Here is a 21,049-nt window from a genome sequence, read left to right on the forward strand (position 1 = left end):
TCACCTGAATTGGGTGCTCCAGGTGTGTTTCTTGTGTGGGTTGTGTTTGCCCTCCTTTTGTAGCTGAGCTTTGGTTGCTATTTGCACATCATTGGGAGGGATTGACTGTTGGGCTCATTGGTTGTGAGTACTGGCCGTGACTACAGTGAAGGAGTAGTGTAGTGGTACAGGGGCTGACCCTATAGAGCAGGATTTGCTGTAGCAAGGCTCTGGTACCTGCCTAGTGAGCTCTTTGGGTGTGTCTTCCTTGGAGGCGGCCTGGTGTTGCTCTGGCTGGGTCCAAAGCTGGCCACCAGGTGTGCTAGTCCTAGGGTCTCCTAGGAGGGGTCCCACCTCAAGGCAAGTTCAGCTGCAGCCCTGCACAGGACAATGTGGTATGAGCCACAAAGCATTCCACTGATGGCCCTCACCCATGCTGGTCTTGGAGGTGCCTCAAGAGACTAAGTCGCAAACCAAGGCTGGCTGTTGCTAGTGCAGGGCTTGGGGCTGCTCAGTCAGAAGTACTGGATATGCCAAAGCCAGAGGCAGCATGTTTGGGTTCTGTGAAACTTTGAGAGATTTTTGAAAGTCCACAGCATGAGCCAAGACAGGCTGTTTATAAGGAAAAGCCAGGGGAAGCAGCTTGGGTGTTCCCAAAAGTTGGGCAAGGTGGGAACTCAGGGGATCAGAGTGAATGAACAGTGTTAGCCAGGTTGATGGAGATTCAGTTATGGCGGCTGCCTGCCTTTACACACTGGAAGGGGGGTGCCCAACAAAGAAACAATGACTTCTGCCAGCTCCTCTGTCAGGGAGAAAGCTGCCCCTCCAGTCCTTGCTCTGAAACCAGACAACTCAGTTCCTCCTCACTCATATGTCTCTGACGCCTTTCAAGCTGCTGCCCCAGCACTGGAGCTCAGAGTGAGTCTGTCAGTAAGTAAGTTAATGCAGAGGCCCTTTCAGAGGAGTGCCTGGGACTGGAGCTGCCCTCGTCTCACTCAGCCACAATCTCTGCTGTTTTCATAGCCAGAAATTATGGGGACTTTTCTCCTTGGCACTGAGACCTTGGACTGGGGAGCCTAGTGTGGGGTTGGGACCCCTCATTCCTCTGGGGGGTCCCTTCACAGCTGAGATATCCCTCCTAATTTTTAATGGTCACATGCAGGTGTGGGACCAGCCCGTTTATCTCTGCCCCTCCTACCAGTCTCAAGGTGGCTTCTTCTGTATGTTCTTAGTTGTAGGGCTTCAGATCAGCTAGACTTCAGGTGATTCTCAAAGATGGTTGTTCTGTAGTTTAGTTGTAATTTTGTTATGATGATGAGCAGATGTAATCACAGCATTTACTTACTCTGCCATCTTGTCTGGATCTCCTCTTATGTTTCTTGAGACTCTCTTTCCTTGTTTTCTAGGACACCGCACTCTTTTATCTGCCTTCCATTTCTTCTGCCTTTCTCTACTTTCCTGTCTGGCTTTCCTTTCCCCTCACACCCCTTAAGTGTGTGCTCATTCACTCATGTTCTCTCCATGGCCCTCTTATCTTCCTATTGCCTCCCTTGGAAAACAAGATAGCTAACAATTATTGAGCATTTGCTATTTAATTTAACCCTGAAATTATTACATAGGTAGTATTATTATCCCCCTTTTAAAGATGAGAAAGCTAAGCACAAAGAGATTCAGTAAGTAGACCAACATCACATAGCTTGTAAGGAGACAGACTGGGATTGAAACTTAGGCAGCCTGGCTCCAGAATTCAGATTCGTTAATTTAATGTTCTATCACTCATTCTAAAAGGCATCTACAAAGTAAGACCCTTTTGTTTAAGATCTGGACATCAATGGCAGTAGAGTGCTGAGTCTAGAAGAACTGAGAACTGGCTGTTTTCTTCTGAATTCCTCAACAGGATCTCAAAATCAGCTTACTTAAGACAGAAACCACCCTTTGCTCTAAAACTGTGAGACCAGGTAACTGAAAAATATCTTGATAACACTGACCCCCAACTAGTACCCTTTTTGACTATCTTGTCTCTGGTATTGATGCTACCATAATGGTGGAGACTTCACTGATGAGATATTTGAGCTCTGTGACTGTATCAGTCCAAAGTGACTTCTTAGCTCTCCATTTACTCTTGGTGTGATGGAAATATCGCAACCACTGTGTATTGCACAGTACTAGGCACATTGTCATCTTCTGTGAAAAATATCATGGAATGAATGAACACATTTCTATCAGATTGTAAGTGTCTGAAAAGTAGGGGCCATGGCTCTCCTACATTGTATTCTGTAAGGTTCCCACTAAGTAATCCTTCAATTAGGTACATGTCTTAAATTCCATTGATTGGAATCAAACTTTTTGGATGGGCACATTTGAATGCAGTGGAAAGCTTATTTCAGGATTTAAGAAATATTTGCATCACTTTTAAGGAGCTTATTAAATTCTGAAAAGAGCCAATTTAAAAGCCTTTTTATTGAACCAAGAGTGAAAGTAATGAAAACCAATTTCACAAAGTTAAAAAAACAGTGAAGCTCTTAATAATAATTGTTTTTGAACTCCCTATTGCTTAACTCAATACATTTTGTTTCTGAGTAAAACTTTTCTTTTCCTCTTGGGAACATCTTAACAACCCCAAAGTTACATAGTAATTGAAATTGTGAACTACTCTGCCAAATGCAGATCATCTGCCTGGGAGTCTGAATCACTTTTAAAAGCTCATGAATATTGCTTGTGCTGCAGAAATGTTCATGGATAGTTTAAAATATTCTTGCAGATTCACTTTAGTTTTTTTCCTCAAGTTAAATTAAGGTATTATTAAATTTCATATGTTTTATTAGATATAATACGTCTAGTCCAACTGTATTCTCATGAAATTATTTCAGGCTATCTGGATTGTTATATTCTCTGTCTCCCTCATTGCATGTGTAGATGCTAGCTCTTTTCATGTGATGGGACTCAGGGGGATTTGCAGCTTTCTTCTTTGTACTTTGATGTATTCCTTGACAGTTTTAAAAGAGCATTTCTCATCTTTTATAAAATCTTTATCATTACTTGATTTAAAAATTTTTACTTCCTGTGTTTCAGATTCAGTTCAGACAGTAAGTACCTACTGAGCTTCTACTATATATACTAAGATGCACCACTGAGTAAGTTGGGGTGTTTTTCCTTAATGAGCTTTCAACTCAGTTGGAGAAAAAAACACATTACGTGGATAAAAACACATATGCTAGTGGTCTGCACAGGAGACTATGGAAATAGAAGAGTACCATTGGAAGAGAGAGCCTGGTATGACAAAGAGGACAAATGGTAACTGATCAGGTGGCCTGGGATAGGACAAGCAGAGGGGCCAGCATGAGCAAAGGACTAGAGATAATAAACAGTGGGGTTTGTGTAGCTCCCTACAAGCCTCACTGGGATCACTGGTGAATAATGTGCTGAGCACAATCAGTATGGAGAGATACTAGAGAGGTGTCCAAGACCAGCTCAAGAAGGGCTTTCTTGCTTTTCCAAGCCAGCTATGCCATGCTACGAAGCTTGGCAGGAAATGAGGCACTGTGGAAGGGTTTTCTTTTCTTTTTTTTCAAAGAGACAGTGGTAATGTAAATTGGGTCAGCCACTATGGAAAACAGTATGGAAGTTTCTCAAAAAATTGAAAATACAACTACCATATGGTCCATCAATCTCACTTCTGAGTATATCTCCAAAGGAAGTGAAAACAGGATATTGAAAAGAGATATGCACTCACATGTTAGTTACAGAATTATTTACAATAGCCAAGATATGGAAATGACCTAAGTGTCCATCAATGAATGAATGGATAAAGAAGATGTAGTGTATATATACAATGAAATATTAGCCACAAGAAAGAAGGAAATCCTGCCATTTATGACAACATGAATAGACCTTGAGGGCATAATGCTTAGTGAGATAAGCCAGACCTAGAAAGACAAATATTGTATGATATCACTTATATGTAGAATCTGAAAAAGCCAAACTCATAAAAACAGAGTTGAATGGTGGTTACCAGGGGGTGGGGGAATTAGGGAGATATTGCTAACGGTACAAACTTGCAAATAGAAGATGAATAAGCTCTGGAGATCTAGTGCACAACATAGTGATTATAGTCAACAATACTGTTATAAACTTCAAAGTTGCTAAGAGACTAGATCTTAAATGTTTTCACCACAAAAAAGAAATAATAATTATGTGGCATGATAGAGATATTTACTAAAGCTATGGTGGTAATCATATTGCAATATATAAATGTGTCAAATCAACACACTGTACACCTTAAACTTACACAACATTATATGACAATTATATCTTAATAACTAAATAAATATTTTTAAAAATTAAACTTAAATTTAAAAAGCAAAAATAAAATTTAAAAAAAGGACAGGTTTGCAATTTAGGTAAATCACTCAAGTGGCACTGGGTACGGATGTGAGACTGACAAGGCTAGAAGGTGAGACCAGTTAGGAGGTGTTTGCAATCATCTGCAGAAAAGATAGCTTGAACTACAGCAGTGGAATCAGGTCAGGAGTAGACAAATGGGTGATGGGTTTGAAGTAGGTGGAATTACCAGGGTTTGTTGTTTGGTTGGCTGTGGAGGGTGAGACGAGAACTCTAGGATAATCCTCAGGTTTCTGTCTGTGTGCTTTGGTGAGATGAAAGACAGGAGAAAATTTTCAGGGGAAGGAATGATGAGCTCTGTTTTGGACTTTTTGGGTTACAGCTGTCTGTGGAACACCCAAGAACGTTTGCACAGCAGGAATTTGGATATAGTATTCTAAAGTTCAGGGGACAGTTCTGGGCTAGGGCAAAGATTAGGAAGTGTTTGTGATTAAATTCATGAGGTCAGGTAAAATCAATCAGAAAGCACATGTGAAGAGTTATGGACTGAGGATGACACCTTAGAAAGAATCAGGTAGATGGAGAGAGGAGCATGAAGGATACAGAGAAACAACATTGGGGTGGAGGTAGGGTGAAAAGAGGACCAGGAGAGGCCAATGCTTTTGAAACTGGCCCACTAGAGACATTCTAGAAGAGAATAGTGGACCACAGTGTCAAATCCCTTAGAACAATCTAGAAGGTAAAGGGCGGGGGTGGTGAATGTCCATTGGGTTTGGAAATTAGAGGGTCATTTTTAATCTTTGTTAGAGCAGTTTCAGCGCAGGAGGCAAAGTAGACTTTCTAACCCTGATCTGCATGAGGGCACACCTAAGGTTAAGGGGAGATTTTTTCCACCCTAAGCCAGTTCAAGTCAACCAAACTGCTTTGTATCTCCATAGCTGGTAGGAGGATTGTTTTCTAGTCTATTTCATGGAGGGGTAGGGCCCTGGAGGATTCCAGCCTTGTTTGGGCTCCAGGCCTGTCTCCTGGTCCCATATGCTGTAGGCTTTAGTAGTCTCCTAGTGACTACGGCTGAGAAACAGTCCAACTTGGGGTAGGGCAGCCAGCACCATCTTTGGTGGTTCACCACGTTAGTTTGCAGCATCTTCTACATTTTTCTACTCCAGTAGTTTTCTTACTTCCTTTGCACTCAGTTATTATATAAAAGGAATTTGTGCTGACAACTATAACTAACTAAAACTAACTAACTAACTAAAAAGAGATTGTCATATTTTTATCTAGGCTTTATATATGTCCTTTAGTGGACGGTTTTAAAGGATATCTACTGTCTTATATTGCCAGAAATAGATAGATATTTTTTTCTGTACATTTAAATATACTGCATATATATAGTGTTTTTTCTTGGCCCCACAGCTATCGTATTTAACAAAACAACTTGCCTTGAGCTTTTGTCTTATTAAGTTCTTGCAAAGCCTAAAATACTCTTGGGGCATTTTCTCTTATTTCTTGTCATGATGTACCATTCATTCAATATGTTGCTAGATTCAATTTTCTAATATTTTATACTTAGGGTTTTAGTATCTACACTTGACCCTTGAACAACATGAAGGTTAGGGGCACCAACCCCTATGCAGTCAAAATTCCACATATAACTTTTGACTCCCCCAAAACTTGGTTGTCCCTTGGTATCTGGGAGGGGAGTGTTCCAGACCCCCTGCGGATACCCAAATCCACAGATGCTCAAGTCCCTCATATAAAATGGTGCAGAACATTGCATACAGTCAGCCCTCTGCATCCATGGATTCCCAACCACCAACTGAAAACAGTACAGGTAGTTGAAAAGGATCCTCATATAAGTGGACCCATGCAGTTCAAACATGTGTTGTTCAAGGGTCAACCATATATCAATAAGTGAGATTGACCCATAGTTTTTCTTTATTCTATTCACCCTTTTCTTTCTCTTTTCCTCCTTCCTTCTTTCTTAGGACTCTTTTTTCTGTTGTCAATATTAGGATTATGCTAGTTAGGATCACAGAAAGAGAGTTGGAAACTTAATATTTTTCTAAGTTCTTTAACAATGTAACAAGGAGAACATCTGTTCTCTGAAGGGTTAGAAGACATCTCCTGGTAAGTGCTCTGGGCTTGGTGACATTTTAGCACTAGATTATGGATTATCTTTTATATTTCTTCAGTGATTATTGGTTTATTCAATTTTTCCTCTTTTTAATTTAAAATTTTATTATATAGTAAAATTGACTTTTTATTTTGATGTATGGTTCTATGGCTTTTAATACATGTAGGTTTGTGTTATTCTTACCATAATCAGCACGCAGAAAAATTACAACAGCCCCCAAATTTTCTCATGAACCACTTTGTAGTTACACACTGCCCCTATCTCTAGTTCCTGGCAACCACAGACCTGTTCTCCATCACTACAGTTTTATCTTTTCAAGCATGTCATGTAAATGAAATCATACAGTATGGAACCTTATTTCAGGTTTTCTCCACTTAGCAAAATGCATTTGAGATTTATGCATGGTGTAGCATGTATTGGTAGTTCATTTTTATACCTGAGAAATATTCAATTTTATGGATTATCACAGCTTGCTTATTTCATTGAAGGACATCTGTGTTGCTTCTAGTTTTTGGCTATTACAGCTAAAGCCGTTATAAACACTTGCACACAGGTTTTTGAGCATGTAAGTTTTCATTTCTTTATGATAAATACGCAGGAGTGGAATTTCTGGGTCACATGATAAGTGTATGTTTAACTTACAAGAAGCTGCTCAACCATTTTTCCAGAGCCGCTATACCATTTTGCATTTCTACCAGCAATGTATGAGAGTTCTAGCATCACTCATTTTTGTTCACTTGTCTGTAACTATGTTTCCCTATAATGTTCATGGTGGCTTTTTGTTACATAGATACGTTTTCATGGCGAGCTTTTGTGGCTGAATTTTATTTTTATTCATTTGGACTGTGATCTAAGGATTCATGTCTTTCAACCATTGTGGAAAATCCTTAGTTATTACAACTTTGAAGTTTATTTTTTCCATATTTTAATTTATTTTTCTGGAACTCTATTAAGTATATGTTGAACACTTTCATGCTATTCTACATGCCTCTATTTATGTCTCTTTCATATTTTCCTTCTCTTAATCTGTTTGTATTGCATTTGGGGAAATTTCCTGAGAAATGTCTTCCAAGTTACCAATTCTTTCTTCAAATATATCTAATTCCTTAAATTGTGCATTGAGGTTTTAATTTTAATGATAATATTTGTTATTTCTAGAAGTCATATTTCAATTATTCCTTATCTTTTTTAGTAACATAGTGTTCTTTTCTCAAATTTTTATTTTTTTATTTTAAAAATATTTGAAATATTTATTTTACAATGGTTATTTGTAATATGGTTCTCAGATTTGCTTTATTTCCTTGCTTTCTCACTCTCTGATTCTCTCACCTAGAGAATAAAGGAAAGAAAAGAAAAAAAAAAAAGAAAGGGCATCTTTACTTAGAAGAAAAATACAGGTTTCCTCCACTATCCAAAAATAGAACATTCCTATGAAACCTTTCATAAGCCGAAATGGCATAAAGCAAAGAAACAAGTACCTTTGGACAGAGCTTCCTAATGGATGCACATGAATAAGTCGAGATAAAGCACAGATGCTCACAGATACAATTTAAAGCAATGGGGCTTGATGCTGAGTTGCTGAGTGTAGTTCCTGAGGAAGGAGGTTGGTAGTGCCACTCTCACTGCTCATTCTCAGTTTTAACAGTCATCTCTATGTAACTTACTCCCAAATATATATTTTTTTCAGTTCTAACATCTCTTTTCAATTCCCTAATATTAAATATACAGAGAACAAACTGATGGTTGCCAGAGGGTCATGGGAGGATGGGCAGAAAAGGTGGAGAGGATTAAGAAGTACAAACTTTCAGTTATAAATTTATGGGGATGTAAGGTACAGTGTAGGGAGTAGAGTCAATAATAGCATAATAACTATGTATAGTGACAGATGGATACTAGACTTACTGTGGTTATCAGATTCGTAAGGTTTATAAATGTTGAATCACTATGTTGTACACCTGAAACTAATATGATATTGTATATCAACTATAATTTAAATTTTTTTTAAATGCTAGAAAAATAAAATAAAATTTGGAAAAAAAAAGATGTGGAACTGGACGTTGCCTAATAGATATTAATAGGCAGAATTGGAAAACACTTAATAACAAAGGCCTTCAGTGGGGACTGCCAGGATTTGAATTCTACTTCCACCACTTGTCAGCTGAGTAACTTGGGCAAGTTGCTTCAATTCTCTGTGCCTATATTCTCACTTATAAAAGGAGAATAAGTTTGCTATTATGTCTCAAACACATCATTTCTAAAACTAATCTCTTCAACTTCCCCCTAAAAGCACATCTTCCCTCTTTCTATATCCTCCCCTCATTAGATTTGGGCTCTTTCTTGTCTCATCAGTCCCTGGAGCCCTTCCATCACTTTCTTTCCATTCCGTTGCCACGTCACTACCCTACATCTGGCTTACTTTAAGAACCCTTCTTTTTTGCTCGGCTTTTAGACAGTTTCTCTTTTAATCCATCCAGTATTTTTGCCATATAATGTACTTTTAATACTTCCTGCTTATCTATGATTCTTTTTTTTATTGTAATAGTGCATTTTTATTACCTGTATGAATTCTTTTTTTTTTTACTAAATTTATTGGGGTGACAATTGTTAGTAAATTTACATAGATTTCAGGTGTACAATTCTGTATTACATCATCTATAAATCCCATTGTGTGTTCACAACCCAGAGTCAGTTCTCCTTCCATCACCATATATTTGATCCCCCTTACCCTCATCACACACCTCCCACCCCCTTACCCTCTGGTAACCACTAAATTATTGTCTGTGTGTATGAGTTTTTCTTTCTCATTTGTTTGTCTTGTTCTTTTGTTGTTTTTGGTTTATATACCACATATCAGTGAAATCATAGGGTTCTCTGCTTTTTCTGTCTGACTTATTTCACTTAGCGTTATACTCTCAAGATCCATCCATGTTGTCACAAATGCTCCTATATCATCTTTCCTTAATACAGAATAGTATTCCATTGTGTATATATACCACAACTTTATCCATTCATCTATCGAAGGACATTTTGGTTGTTTCCATGTCTTGGCCACCGTAAACAAAACTGCAATGAACATTGGAGCACACGTGTCTTTATGTGTAAATGTTTTCAGATTTTTTGGGTACATACCCAGGAGAGGGATTGCTGGGTCATATGGTAATTCTATTCGTAATTTTTTGAGAAACCTCCACATTGCCTTCCATAACGGCTGCACCAGTCTGCATTCCCACCAACAGTGTATGAGGGTTCCTTTTTCTCCACAGCCTCTTCAACACTTGTTACTATTTGTCTTGTTGATGATAGCCATTCTGACTGGGGTGAGGTGATATCTCATTGTGGTTTTTATTTGCATTTCTCTGATGATTAGTGATGGTTGAGCATTTTTTCACATGTCTATTTGCCATTTGTATGTCCTCTTTGGAGAAATGTCACTTCAGGTCCTCTGCCCATTTTTCAATTTGGTTGTTTGTTTTTTGTTGTTGTTGAGTTGCATGAGTTCCTTGTATATTTTGGAAATTAGCCCCTTATTGAGGCACTCTTTGCAGAAACCTTCCCCCATTCAGTTGGTTGCCTCTTTATTTGTCGATGGTTTCTTTTGCTGTGCAGAAACTTTTAAGTTTGATATAGTCCCATTCATGTGTTTTCGCTTTTTCTTCCATTGCCTTTGGAGTTAAAATCATAAAATGCTCTTTGAACCCAAGGTCCATAAGTTTAGTACCTATATTTTCTTCTATGCAGTTTATTGTGTCAAGTCTTATGCTTAAGTCTTTGATCCATTTTGAATTAATTTTGGTACATGGTGACAGATAACAGTCCAGTTTCATTCTTTTGCACGTGGCTTTCCAATTCTCCCAGCACCATTTATTGAAGAGGCTGTCTTTTCTCCATCGTATGTTTTCTGCTTCTTTGTCAAATATTATCTGTCCGTATTTATGTGGTTTTAATTTTGAGTTCTCAATTCTATTCCATTGGTCAACATGTCTGTTTTTCTGCCAATACCATGCTGTTTTGATTATTGTTGCCCTGTAGGACAAACTAAAGTTAGGGAGTGTGATACATCCAGAACTGTTCTTTTTTCTTAAGATTACTTTGGCTATTCGGTGTCTTTGTGGTTCCAAACAAATCTGATGATTTTTTTTTCCATTTCTTTAAAAAATGCCATTGGGATTTTGATGGGGATTGCATTAAATCTTTATATTGCTTTGGGTAATATGGCCATTTTAACTATGTTGATTCCTCCAATCCATGAGCCTGGAATGTCTTTCCATTTCTTTGTGTCTTCTTCAATTTCTTTTTAAAATGTCTTATAGTTTTCAGCATATAGGTTTTTCACATCCCTGGTTAAGTTCATCCTTAGGTATTTTATTCTTGTTGTAATTGCAAAAGGAATTGTTTTTTGTAGTTCTTTTCCTGAGATTTCACTGTTAGAATACAGGAATGCAATGAACTTTTGTACATTGATTTTGTAGCCAACCACATTACTGTATTCGTTGATTGTTTCTGATAGCTTTTTCGTGGAGTCTTTAAGGTTTTCTATGTATAGCATCATGTCATCTGCAAAGAGTGACAATTTAAGTTTCTCATTCCCAATTTGGATGCCTTTATTTCTTTCTCTTGACTGATAGTACTGGCGAGGACTTCCAACACTATGTTGAAAAGCAGAAGTGATAGGGGACAGCTCTGTCATGTTCCTGAACATAGAATAAAGGTCTTCAGTTTTTCACTGTTAATTATATTAGCTGAGAGTTTGTCATATATGGCCTTTATTACATTAAGGTGTTTTCCTTCTATACCTATTTTGTTAAGTGTTTAAATAAATGGATGTTGTATCTTGTGAAATGCTTTTTCAGCATCAATTGATATAGTCATATGGTTTTTGTCCTTTATTTTGTTTATGTGATGTATCACATTGATGGATTTGGGCATGTTGAACCATCCTTTTTCCTCTAGGGTGAACCCCACTTGGTGGTGATGAACAATCTTTTTAATGCATTGTTGCATTCGACTTGCTAGAATTTTGTTTAGGATTTTTGCATCCGTATTCATCAGAGATATTGGTCTGTAATTCTCTTTTTTTGTGGTATCCTTACCAGGTTTTGGTTTCAGGGTAATGTTGGCCTCATAAAATGAGTTAGGGAGTACTGACTCTTCTTCAATTTTTTGGAATAGTCTGAGCAGGATTGGTATTAGATCCTGTTTAAAGGTTTGGTAGAATTCACCAGTGAAGCCATCTGGTCCCGGACTTTTCCTTTTGGGAAGGTTTTGGATGACTGATTCAATTTCATTAGTGGTGATCGGTCTGTTTAGATTTTCCAGTTCTTCATATGTTCAGCCTTGGAAGGCTATATGTTTCTAAGAACTTGTCCATTCCTTCTAGGTTATTGAATTTGGTGGCATATAGTCCTACATAGTATTTTTGCACGATCCTTTGTATTTCCGTGGTGTCCGTGATAACTTCCCCTTTATCATTTCTGATTTTGTTAATTAATGTCTTCTCTTTTTTTATCTTAGTGAGTCAATTTTGTTAATCTTTTCAAAGAACCAGTTCTTCGTCACATTAATTGTTTCTATTGTCTTTTGTTCTCTATTTCATTTAATTCTGCTCTGATTTTTATTATTTCCTTTCTTCTGCTGACCTTGGGTTACATTTGTTCTTCTTTTTCTGGTTCTTTAAGGTGTAACGTGTGGTTATTTATTTAGGATTTTTCTTGTTTCTTGAGATAGGCTTGTAATGATATAAATTTCTCTCTTCAAACTGCTTTTTCTGCATCCCAAAAGTTTTGGTAGGATATAATTTCCTTCTCATTTGTTTCTATGTGTCTTTTGATCTCCCCTATAATTTCTTCTTACACCTAGTAATTCTTTAAAAGTATGTTGTTTAATCTCCATGTATTTGTGGTTTTTCCTGCTTTCTTTTTGCAGTTGATATACAATTTCAAAGCCTTGTTATCAGAGAATATGCTTGGTATGATTTCAGTCTCCTTAAATTTGCTGAAGTTAGTTTTATGTCCCAATATATGGTCTCTCCTTGAGAATGTTCCATGTACATTAGAAAAAAATGTATAGTCTGATGTTTTAGGTTGAAGTGCTCTATATATGTCAATTATGTCCAAGTCATCTAATGTGTCATTTATGGCTGCTATTTTGTTATTTATTTTCTGTTTGGATGATCTATCCATAGCTGTCAATGATGTATTTAGGTCGCCTAGTATAATTGTGTTTTGGTCAATTTCTCCCTTTAGTTCTGTTAGTAGCTTGGTATATTTTGTTGCTCCCTGATTGTGGGCATAAGCATTGATGCCTGGTATGTCTTCTTGTTGTATAGTCCCCTTTACCATTATGAAATGTCCGTCTTTGTCTCTTGTTACCTTTTTTATCCTGAAGTCTGTTTCATCTTATATTAGAATAACTATGCATGATTTTTTCTGAATACTATTTGCTTGGAGTGTCCATTTCTACCCTTTCACTTGGAATCTCTTTGTCCTTGTAGCTGAGATGTGTCTCTTGGAGGCAGAATATGGTTTGGTGTAGTTTTTCGATCCAATCTGCTACTCTGTGCTTTTTTATTGGTGAATTCAGTCTATTTACATTTAGGATGATAATTGACATGTGAGTATTTCCTATCATTCTACCTTTAGTTTTCTGATAAGACTGTGTGTCTACTGTTTTTTTTTGCCTTTTTGTTGTTGTCTATTATTTCTTTGTGGTGGTATTCTATGATGTTTCCCTCTGTTTTTTCTTTTATCACAGTACATATTTCAGTTCTGGATTTTTTTGAGTGGTTACGCTTAATTTTATGCAAAAGAAAGTTTGATATTTAGAGTATTCTATTTTCTTCAGCACGCTTACTTTCTCCATTTCCATATTTTGATTCAGGCCTTTACTCTCCCCCTTTTTATGTTTTGGTTGCCACAAATTGTCCCTGTTGTTGGTACTCGAATAGCCTCCTTTAGTATTTCTTGTAGTGTAGGTCATGTATTAGAAAATTCTGTCATCTTCTGTATGTCTGGAAAGGTCTTTATTCTTCCTTCACATCTAAAGGATATCTTTGCTGGATGTATTATTGTTGGCTCATAATTTCTCTCTTTCAATAGTTTGAATATTTGGTTCCACTGCCACCTGTCTTGTAGAGTTTCTGCTGAAAAATCTGATGATAATCTAATGGGCTTTCCTTTGTAGGTTACCGTCTTATTTTCCCTGGTTGCCTCGAGGATTCTTTCTTTGTTGTTGATTTTCGTCAGCTTCAATACAATGTGATTTGTAAAAGGCCTGTTGTGGTTGAAGTAATTACGTGTTCTGTTTACTTCTTGGATTCCAGGATCCAGTTCTTTCCAGAAGTTTGGAAAGTTCTCATCGACTATTTGTTTGAATATATTGTCTGTTCCCTTCTCTCTTTCTTCTCCTTCTGGTATGCCCATTATTCTTATATTGCTCTTTCTGATGGAGTAAGAAAGTTCTTGTAGAGTTCTTTCATTTCTTTTAAGTCTCAAGTCTCTTTCTTCTTCCATTTGTGTCATTTCCAGGTTTCTATTTTTAATGTCACTGATACTTTCCTCCATCTGGTCAACTCTACTTCCTATGCTGGCTTTTTCATTCTTAATTTCTTCTATTGAGTTCTTAATCTCCAGAAATTCTATTTGTGTCTTTTTAAAAATTCTAGTCTCTTTGGTAAAATGCTCATGTTTTTTTTTCGGTGGTGTTTCTGAGTTCTTTAAAGAGCCTTTCTGTGTTTTCTTACATTTCGTTGAGTTTTTTGAGAACTGCAATCTTGAATTCTCTGTCATTTAAGTCACATATCTCCATATCTTTAAGTTCGTTTTCTGGAGACTTTTCACTTTGTTTCTGAGCTGTCTTGTTGCCTTGGTTATTCATGGCAATTAGTGATTTATTATTTCTCTTCCTAGACATCTACAGGAGTGGGTCCTGCAACAGGTTGATAGGAAGAGGTCTTTCTTTTGTTTTCCAGTACGTGTTGATAGAATGTTTTATTTTGTCTCTGACTGCATCCCTTTTTTCTCTCTCACAGTGTAATGGTATGTTTTCTCTGCACTATTCTAGCTTATCACAGAATGGGGGGATTCCCTGGAAGGCGGTCTTCTCCTCTGTTAATAGTTTGTCTCGGTCATAGGGTGCCGCATCCCTGTGGGGATGCAGAAAGCTTTTGAAGTTCCAAAGCCTTTCCTGCACCAGATTGAGAGCTTGTGTGTTTCAGCAGTTCTGTTTACTCCTGCAGCTATTCGCCCAGATAGGTGGAGACAGGGGCGGAATGAGTTGTGTGAGGTGGACCAGAGCAATGGCATTGACCATCACCACAGCCAGTCCTGCTTCCACAGTTCCCGCCCCTCTGTCAGAACTAGTTGGGCTGCGAATCTGTGTCTGCGGACCACAGTTCTCAGAACTGCAAATATTCTGTTCTTTTGGTCTGACTCTTCTACTCTTCAGCTTCTAGCACTGGGCAGGTGGGGTGGGACGAGCTCTGGGAGGGTAAGGTGGGGGTGGCTATCTCAGTGCCTAAGACTTCCGTTCTTTGTGACAGTGAGGGTTTAAACCACTGTTTTCAGCCTTCTTCCCTCAGTCTTTACTCCAAGGTGTTGGCCGTGAGTGTTGTGTTCAGCAGTATTATATGCTTTCCCCTCAGCCCTGTGGGCTATAATCAGAGTCCTAGCATTCCGAGTTTTTTTCTCTGCCACAGGTGCAGTATTTCCGGGATGCAGCAAGCTCAGAGCAGTCAGCTAGGTCTATGTCCTGTGCCCCAGCGGTTCCATCTCCGCACTTCTCCCTTTCCTCCTCTCCTGCTCGTGCAATTTGCCCACCTTTAGGTGAATTCATTAGTGAGACTCTTCGTCTTGCCTGTCTGCTGTGCAGGGAGTATTTTGTGGAGTTGTATTTGTTCGATTTGTTGTATATTCCAGGAGAGTTCCAGAGGCTCACCTCACACTGCCATTTTGATGACGTCTGCTTTTTCACTTTCTTGATGTCTTCTGAAGCAAAAATGTTTTGAATTTTCATAAAGTCCAATTTATCATTTTTCTTTTGTTCCTTGTGCTTTAGGTGTCGTACCCAAAACAACACCACCACCACCACCAACAACAACAAAACAACAGTGACAAAAAACATTGCGTAAACCAAGTTCAAGAAGATTTAGTCCATATTTTTCTCCAAGAGTTTTAAAGTTTTAGCTCTTATATTTAGGTCTCTGATCTATTTCAACTTATTATATATAGTGTGAATGACCATGTGTTGGTATTTAGCAGTGGTGCAAATTCATTCTTTTGTACATGGACATCCAGTTGTTTCAGTATCATTTGTTGAGAAGACTATTCGTTTTCACATTTAATTACTTTGGCACTCTTATCACAAATCAATTGACCACAAATTGAAGAGTTTATTTCTGGACTCTCAATTTTATTCCATTGATCTGTATGTGTATCCTCATACCAGTACCATATGGCATTGATCATTGTAACTTTGCAGTAAATTTTGAAATTGGCAAGTGTGAGTCATTCAAGTTTGTTCTTCCTTTTCAAGATGGTTTTGGCTATTAGGATTTTCTATACACAGGATTACATCTTCTGTGAATAAGGATAATTTTACTTTTTATTTCCAATCTGGATGCTATTTGTTTGTTTGTTTATTTTTGCCTAATTGCCTTGGCTGAAACGTCCAGAACAATGTTAAACAGAAGTGGCAAGAGCAAACATCTTTGTCTTTTCCTGATCTTAGGGAGAAAGCATTCAATATTTCACTATCAGGTATGTTGTTAGCTGTGGTTTTTCATATATGGCTTTTATTAGGTTGAAGAAGTTCCCTTCTATTCCTAGTTTTTCCTGTCTTTATTTTTAATCAAAAAAAGGGTGCTGGATTTTGTCAAATGCTTTTTCTGTGTCTACTGAGATGATCATATTTTTCTGTGTCTACTGAGATGATTTTTATCTTTCATTCTATTGATATGATATATTACATTGATTTTCAGATGCTAACCCAACTCTGCATTCTTGGAATAAATCCCACTTGATCATGGTGTATAATCCTTTTTATATGTTTCTGGATTTGGTTTGCTAGTATTTTGTTAAGAATTTCTGTGTTTCTATTCATAAAGGAAACTCATAACTCTTCTTTTTTTGTGTGATGCCATTGCCTGGTTCTGGAGTCAGGGTAATACTGATCTAATAGAATGAATTTGGAAATGTTCCTTTCTCTTCTATTTTTTGGGAAGAGTTTGTGAAGGATTGGTGCTAATTCTTCGTTTAAATGCTCAATATGAGGATTTGAAATGTGGATGTAACCCAAGTAAGCACAAATTATAAAACGTGTCAGCTTTCAGAAGCTCAGAAGAATGAGGCAGTGATATTTATGAGGATATCAGGACAAGGGAGACTTGATAAGCAAGGCTGCAATGGAGAAGAAAAGAAAGTTCTCACAGAAATACTGTCAAAGGCACTGCCCCCTTCTGCCAAGGACTCTCGCATCTTGTAGAAAGGCTCTAGATTGCTGAATGACCTCATTCTTCAAAATAAATTTTCCAACTGGGCAAATATTTCCCTATTATAGGCCAGTTTGAGGTTGTTCAGAAGTGTTTGCTCTGCTGACCTCCCCTGTGCTTTTTCATCCATGGGTGTGTTTAACACAGATTCTTTGAACATCAATAACAGTGCTTCCTGGTGCTTGTCCTGACATGCACCAAAGTGTCTTCAGTTATTTCAGGGGATGTCCTGTAATTCTTGGAACTAGTTTACTTTCAATTTATCTTAAAAAGAAATACTCACCATTTTAGATGTTTCTTTGGGATAGATGTGTCAGGGGAGCTGGAATGGGAAAATAAGTGTCATGGAAAGAAAACAAAGCAAGAAGGTAAGTTGTATGTTACAGAAGACCAAGAATCTTAGATCTGGGTTGTTTAGATGTGTTCACTCTGTCCTAATCATTGATTTATCTCTATGTTTGGAAGAGGTCCTGCTAGATCAGAGTAGATACTCAATAAATATATTTGTTAAATGAAAAACTATTGAATCAATAATATAAAACTCTATGTGTGTATGGGAGAATAGAAAATAGGTATGGAATATCTATGGAAGTACAAAGGTGGAGGTATCAGTATGCCCAAAGCAGATAGCATGTATGAATACCCAGGGCAATAGGTGGATATGTTGTGGGAGCCTCAGGTTCTAGATTTTCAGGCAGTTCTAACTTAAGACATTTTGTTCTGTCACTCTTTTAAGAAAGCCATTCTTTTTTTTTATAGTTTTATTTTATTTTATTTTATTTTTACATCCCTCACACCGTGAACCCCCCTCCCCCCATCCACCACCACCCCGACCTCACACCGAGCCATCACATTATCAGAAAGAGAAAGACAAGTACCATATGATCTCACTTATATGCGGAATCTAAAGAAAAGAAAGCCGTTCTTATTAGATCTGCTTTTCTGTTTGGAAAATATCCTCCTTGTGGAAAGCCTTGTGTGTTTGTGGAGTGTGGCTGTGGTTGGGCAGTGGTCAGTGTGTGAGCTGTTGCATCTTAGAGAGGACACTGGACTTCGAATCAGAGGGTGGGATGCCCAGCTCTACAACTTGCCACAGAGGCGGGATCACCAAAAACATTTATAAACAAATAAGGGAACAACCTGTCATGAAAAAGAGTCAAATGACACAGGAAAGAGAAGTGGCACCCCAGGAACATAAAAGAGTAGAATTGTTGGTTAAGGACTCTAAACTAACTAAGTTTAAAATGATTAAAGAGATAAATTAAGCAAGAAAAATTACAAGAGCAGGATCCCATTTAAAGGAAAGAACATATAGATTTAAAAAGAATTAAAAAAACTTCTAGAAATGAAAAATATACTTTTTGAAATTAAAATTTCAATGTATTGGCTATAATCACTTTTAAAAATGTAAGATTATTTGGTAAAATTGAAAATGCTTGATTCTTTTGAAGAAATTATAAGTACAAAAATAAACACTAGAACAAAAATATAAGCCTTCCTAAATATCAAATTTTAAAATTTTTTATTTTTTATTTAAAAAACTTTTTTCATTTCCATTCTTTATTATTATTATTAGTTTCAGATGTGAAAAACAGTGTAATAGTTAGACATTTATCATTTATATCCCTCACACAGTGACAACCCTCCTCCCCCACCTACTACCTTTCTGACATTGCATACAGCCATTACATTTCCACTGCCTCTATTCCTAATGCTGTTCTCGGCTTCTTGTAACTATGTATATATATATATATATATATATATATATATATATATATATATATATATATATATATATATGAATATGTATATATATGAATATGTATATATATGTATATAGTATATATATGTATATAGTATATATATGTATATACATATATGTATATATGTATATATATGAATATGTGTATATATATATATATATATATATATATAATTGTAGTTGACATTTATTATTGTTCAGCTTCAGCTTTGGGTGTACAGTGCAGTGATCAGACATCTACATCATCCCTGAGGTGGTCTCCCTAATGAGACAAGTGTCCATTGGATACCCTACAAAGTCTTTACAACATTATTGGTTACATTCCCCAAATTGACTTTCGTATCCCCGTGGCAATCTTGTGGTTATCAATTGTGCTTTCTAATCCCCTCACCTTCCCCCTTATACTCATCCCCCCTCCCATCTAGCAACCCTCAGTTTTCCCTCTATGTCTCCAAGACTGTTTCTGCTTAATTCATTCATTTATTCTTTTCTTTAGATTCCACATATAAGTGAGATCATATGGTATTTGTCTTTCTCTGTCTGGCTTATTTCACTTAGCATAATGTTCTCTAGGTCCATCCATGTTGTTGCAAATGGTAAGATTTCTTTCTTCTTTATGGCTGTGTAATACTCCATTGTATAAATGTACCACAGTTTCATAATCCAGTCATATACCGATGGGCATTTTGGTTGTTTCCATGTCTTGCCTATTGTGTATAATGCTCCAATAAACAGGGGTGCATAAATTTTTTCAAATTAGAGTTTTGAATTTCTCCAGATGGGTACCTAGGAGTGGAATTTCTGGTCATGAGGTAGTTCCATTTTCAGATTTTTGAGATATCTCCATACTGTTTTCCATAGTGATTGTACCAGTCTGCAATCCCACCAACAGTACACAAGGGTTCCCTTTTCTCCACATCCTCACCAGCACTTGTTGTTTGTTGATTTATTGATGATAGCCATTTTGACTGGGGTGAGGTGGTATCTCATTGTGGTTTTTATTTGCACTTCTCTAATAATTAGTGAGATTGAGCATTTTTTCATATGTCTGTTTGCCATCTGTATGTCCTCTTTAGAAAAATGTCTCTTCATGTCCTCTGCCCATTTTTCAATTGAGTTGTTTATTTTTTTGGAGTTGAGTTGAGTGAGTTTTTTTATAAATTTGGGATATTAACCCCTTATAGGATATATCATAGGCAAATATCTTCTCTCATTCAGTAGGCTCCCTTTTTGTTTTATTGATGGTTTCCTTTGCTGTAAAAAAACAAAACAAAACTTTTTAGTTTGATGTAATCCCACATGTTTATTTTTTCTCTTACTTCTCCTGCCCAAGGGGATAAATCAGTAAAAATCTTACTCTGGGTAATGTCTGTAAAGTTTCTTCCTATATTTTCTTCTAGGAGTTTTATGGTTTCAGATCTTACATTTAAGTCTTTAATCCATTTTGAATTTATTCTTGTATATGGTGTAATGAGGTGGTCAAGCTTCATTTCTTTGCGTGTGTCTGTCCAGGTTTCCCAGCACCATTTATTGAACAGACTGTCTTTACCCCAACGTAAACTCTTGCTTCCATTGTCATAGATTAAATGACCATATAGGCATGGATTTATTTCTGGGTTCTCTGTTCTGTTCCATTGATTTATGCATCTGTTTTTATGCCAGTACCATGCTGTTTTGATTACTGTAGCCTTGTAGTATAATTTGATGTCAGGTATCGTGATATCTCCCACTTTGTTCTTATTTCTCAGGATTACCGAGGCTATCTGGGGTCTTTTATGGTTCCATATAAATTTTAGGGTAATATGTTCTATTTCTGTGAAAAATGGCCTTGATAGTTTGATAGGAATTGCGTTGAATCTGTATATTGCCTCAGGCAGTATGGACATTTTAACGATATTAATTCTTCCTATCCATGGACATGGTATTTGTTTCCATCTATTTGTATCTTCTTTAATTTCTCTTTAGTGTCTTATAATTTTCTGACTACAGATTCAAAAGAAATTTATAAATTACAATAGCAAAGAAAACACATCATGAAGAAAAAGAAACAGTAAATATATATAATACACATGGTGATTACAATTTAAATAATCTATCAGATTTGAGACCAAAAATATTTGTTTTATCAGTAAATGTGAATGGGCTTAACTCACCTACTAAAAGGAAAATATTTTCAACATGGCTCACAAAGCAAGCCCCAGCTATATGTGGTATACAGGAGATAAATCTAAATCAAAATGATTCAGACAGGCCCAAAATAAAGCCACATGCAAATGGAAATAATAAGCAAGTGGGGACTGTGATCCTTCATATCAGACAAAGTACAATTCGGCCAAAATAGTTAAACATG

Source organism: Rhinolophus hipposideros (assembly GCF_964194185.1).
Source record: "Rhinolophus hipposideros genome assembly, chromosome: X".
NCBI lineage: Eukaryota > Metazoa > Chordata > Mammalia > Chiroptera > Rhinolophidae > Rhinolophus > Rhinolophus hipposideros.